Source organism: Lipotes vexillifer, unplaced genomic scaffold, assembly GCF_000442215.2.
Source record: "Lipotes vexillifer unplaced genomic scaffold, Lipotes_vexillifer_v1.1 scaffold1429, whole genome shotgun sequence".
In the NCBI taxonomy this organism is placed as follows: Eukaryota; Metazoa; Chordata; class Mammalia; order Artiodactyla; family Lipotidae; genus Lipotes; species Lipotes vexillifer.
The window spans coordinates 394,708-399,266 of NW_006787152.1; the positions used below are offsets into that span (position 1 = coordinate 394,708).

Sequence of the window (4,559 nt, forward strand, 5' to 3'; positions counted from 1 at the left end):
CTAGAAGAAGCCAAGTACTAGAGATTAAATATTCTTCTGGGCAAAGGTCAGCCCTAAATGGTGATAAAAGCTGAGATGTAAACTATTTCAAATTATTTTTGGAAACGAGATGCATAACAATTTGGAAAGGCATATGCCATAATGAACACATGCACACACATACACACGCATACATTTCCTTTTCCACGGTAAAGTCGAAGGAAATTAACAGAGATAGTGAGTGAGTCACCAAAGGGGACTAGAATTACTGTCACATGAGGAGGAAAAACTTTTGTAACATAGGGCAAGGCAAGTCCTTGGTTCATACCTTTTCTGTTAGTAGGAGACAGTCTTCACATGCATTAAAATGTGTGTATTACTATCTGTGGAGCCAAAATTTCGATGAAAATGCTCTTGCAGTAGAAATCTGTCTCCCTAATGGCAGTCCTCTGGAGGATGCCTAGCTGTTCCTTCACAAACGGGAAGGGAATACATTGCACATTTCAGTCTCTCTTAATGGAGAAAACCATAAACAAAGCAAAAAAACGAGAAAGAATCCACCTCTCTGCGACTCTACCCACCAGCGACTCCTCAAAATCTCCCATCAAGAAATTCTTCAGGGCATCCCTGGTGGCGCAGTGGTTAAGAATCCGCCTGCCAACGCAGGGGACACGGGTTTGAGCCCTAGTCCGGGAAGGTCCCACTTGCCGCAGAACAACTAAGCCCGTGCGCCACAACTACTGAGCCTGTGCTCTAGGGCCCGCGAGCCACAGTAACCGAAGGGCCCAGAGTCCGTGCTCCGCAACAAGAGAAGCCACCGCAATGAGAAGCCCGCGAACCGCTACGAAGAGTGGCCCCCGCTGCCGCAGCTAGGCAGAGCCCACGCGCAGCAGCAAAGACCCAACGCGGCCAAAAATAAATTAAATAAATAAATTTATATAAAAAAGAAATTCTTCAAACAGCATTATCAGTTAGGGATTCAGTTTGACTACGAATAACAGGAAATTCAATTAAACAGTGACTTAAACCAGAGGCTTCATTTTTACCTGCATGAAAGAGGTACGGAGGTAGGCAGACCAGGGCTCCTCAAGGCTCTTGCCACGCAGTCATCCTTAGCCTGCGGTTTGAAGTTTCAGGGTCACCGATAGCATCTCCACCTCTACTTTCCTATCCCCGAACCGGGAAAAAAGAAGGGGAAGGATGAAATGTGCGTGCCAGGTGAATCCAAGCTGTTTTCTAAAACCTTCCCCCGGGAAATTTCATTTCCCTCTCATTGGCCAGAACTGTGTCACATGGCAACTTCTAACTTCAAGAGAGATTGAAAATGTAGCTTTTTAGCTAGGTACAATTTTTTCCTGTTAGTCAGGAAAAAGAAGAAATGGATATTATGTCCTAAGAGTGTCTGCAACAAATAAACCTTTGCTTTGGATAAAGCCAGTATGCCAGATGCCCGCCCTCTAGCTAATATCTTAAATTGGTCCTTCTCAAACTTTAACGTGCATATGAATCACCTGGGGATCTTGTTAAAATGCAAATTTTGATTCAATAGATCTGGGGAGGGGCCTGGGGCTTCTAATTTCTAAGAAAGCCTGCTGACCACACTTTTAATTGTAAGGCCTTAAATCACAGGATCTTCTCATCAATCAGAAAAGAAATCAACTGTTTTCCTGTTTTTGGTTTGTTTTAAATGTATGAGTTTAAAATTTAAATCGTATTCCCACTGCATACCTGCTAATATAATGAAGTAAGAACTACCCAAATGACCTGTAGTGTTCTTGCCAACATTTTAAAACTAGAATCAAATAATGAAGAACCTCAGATAAATTGAAGCTGTGGGATATTCTACAAGTGACCTGAACTTGTCAAAAATTCAATAGCGTGAAAAACAACAAAAGGCAGGAGGATGGCTCTAGATTAGAGACTAAGAAGATAAAAACCAACAGCAGTGCATAAGCCTTGATTATATCTTAGATATTTTTTAAAAGCTATAATATATATATATATTTTAAAGCTATAAAATATATTTTTGAGGCAACTGGGTAAAATTGAATGTGTATTGTACATTAAATTATATTATGGCATTGTTAAATTTCTTAGGTGTGATAATCATATAGGGTTTTTGTAGGAAAATGTCCTAATTCTCAGGCAACATTGGTTGAATTATTTAGGGGAGAAGTGCCATGATAACTGCAACTTATTTTCAAGTAGTTTAGCAAATATATATTCTGAGAGACTGAGAGAAGATAAAACAAACATGGGGGAAATGTTCACAATGGGTGAATCTCGGTGAAGCATTTACAGGAGTTCATTATAGAATTCTTTCAAATTTCTTCTACATTACAACAATTTCCAAACAGAAAGTAGGGAAAATTTTAGTCATATTAAAGTTATATAGCACATAGAGCTATAAATTAATTGAAAGAAAATTTTTTGGAGCATAGTTGATTTACAATGTTGTGTTAGTTTCAGGTGCACAGCAAAGTGGATCAGTTATACATATGTCCACTCTTTTTTTAGATTCTTTTCCCATATAGGCCATTACAGAGTATTGTGTAGAGTTCCCTGTGCTACACAGTAGGTTCCTTATTAGTAGAAAATAATTTTTAGTTTTATTTCGAAGTATCCTGAGTTAGGACTATGTCCAAGAAAGGGAGGTAAACACTAGTGTACTCATTAAGAAAATATTTGTAACAGAGAAAATATTCTCTATCTTAAAGAGCTCCCCTCTTTTGTGATCCTGAAGCCTGTGGTCCACATCTAAGTACTTTTAGGGTATGTTGTAAATATAGCAATAGACCTGTCTCCCTGCAGACTAGAAGTTCCTCAAGAAAGAGAGTGAGTCTTACTCATTTCTATGATCCCAGCTGTAGACCCCAATCAACATCTGTGCAAGAAGGGAAGAAGGCATGAATTGACTGACGGCATTTGTCAGGGGAGTTTGGAAGATAGCCTTGCAGCCCAAGTCAGGATTTCAAATCCGAAATAACCCTGGACTTGGTTGTGTGTGTACCAGTGGAGAAGAGCCTGTGCCTGGCTGGTTCAGCCCCTTATATGCGAGTTGGGTGGTCACTAAACCTGTCAGACATGTTTGCACTGGCAAGCAGGTCATTTGGAACTAGTTGCTTATAAGGCACTTAATGACGTCAGGGTCCTAGGCGGTGCACAGCACACATAATGATTAAAGAGCCGAAGAAAATAAAGACAATGGCCAGAGGGAAACCATGTCACTCTTAAATAAATCATCCAAAGAGAAACAAACAACACGCGGACTGAAGAGAAGTCTTTTAGTTTATGTAGTCATTTACCAGGATTCCTTTGCTCTCTAAATTCTACAGTGCCAGTGCTAGGATGACTGGCCTTATTAGCAATATACTTATTGTCTGTATTTCTTTGGGTTCAAGGATGTAATCTTGATACAAGTACAGATTTTTCTGACAAGTTGGCTCTTAATAATCAGCTGACAGGTCAGCCGAGTTGGGGAACACGGCCACCAGGTCCCTGTGGGCTGTCTGGTGGTGGATGCAGCCTCTCCTGGCCTCGAGTGCCACGTCCGATGGCAGGGGTTGGCTGCATCCTTTCAGCACTGTCACCCAGAGGACCACGGGTGGACACTGCAATTCTGAGGACCCTCCTGATGAACTTGGGCCCTCTCTTGCAGAATGAGTCTTAAAGCTAAAAGCTGTTAAACTGGAGAAGGAAATACAGGGTTTCACAGTGAGATACCAGAGAGCTGTAACTGATGGTGAAAATATAAGAAGGCGAACCCAGAGATGTGTTGAAGATGCCAAGATATTTGGAATTCAGAGTTTCTGTAAGGATTTGGTGGAGGTGGCAGACATTTTGGAGAAGACTACAGAGCGTATTTCTGAAGAAACAGAGCCTGGGGACCAGAAGCTCACTCTGGAGATCTTCCGAGGCTTGTCATTTTAAGAAACAAAGCTGAAAAGTGTGTTGGCCAAACGTGGCCTGGAGAAGCTGACACCCACTGGTGACAAATATGACCCTCATGAGCATGAACTCATCTGTCATATGCCAGCTGGTGTTGGGGTACAGCCTGGCACTGTGGCATCAGTAAGGCAGGATGGCTACAAGCTTCATGGCTGCACCATTAGATTCGCCCAGGTGGAAGTGGTGGTAGGGTCTCAGAGAAGATTATGAATGGGCCCAGAGGAACTGAATGTTCTCCCAGAGTGCAGTCACCTGTGATTCCTTTATTTATTAAACTAGGTTCATATTGCACATGAGGTACTTAATGTGATCTGTCTTGGATTTAGTCATATTGGCTTTATTTCTAAGATACTCTGTTGATTTCCTGTGACCTGTTTGGTCTCATCAGAAGTCTTGCCACTGGGCATTTAAACAATGTGACAAGTGTTCCTGTGGTCTTATCAAAATATGTTTAAGAAAATTATTTTTAAATTGGTACTCTGATGTCTTTCAATCCAAAATCTTTCTTGAAGGTGGAAATGAGTATATGTTTATTTTTAACTAAATGTTCATTATTAATGATCCCTATAATAGGAATTGTATAGAATCTTGTATTTGTGGGAAAAGGAGATGGCAGGGATTGGTTTAACATT

The 4,559-nt window shown here is 41.1% G+C and overlaps 1 pseudogene; it reads left to right on the top strand.

Annotated features, from left to right (window-relative positions):
• LOC103083877 (grpE protein homolog 2, mitochondrial pseudogene) overlaps nucleotides 1-4,137 on the top strand; it is a 5,611-nt pseudogene extending 1,474 nt beyond the window's left edge.
• Nucleotides 4,138-4,559: the final 422 nt, after the last annotated feature.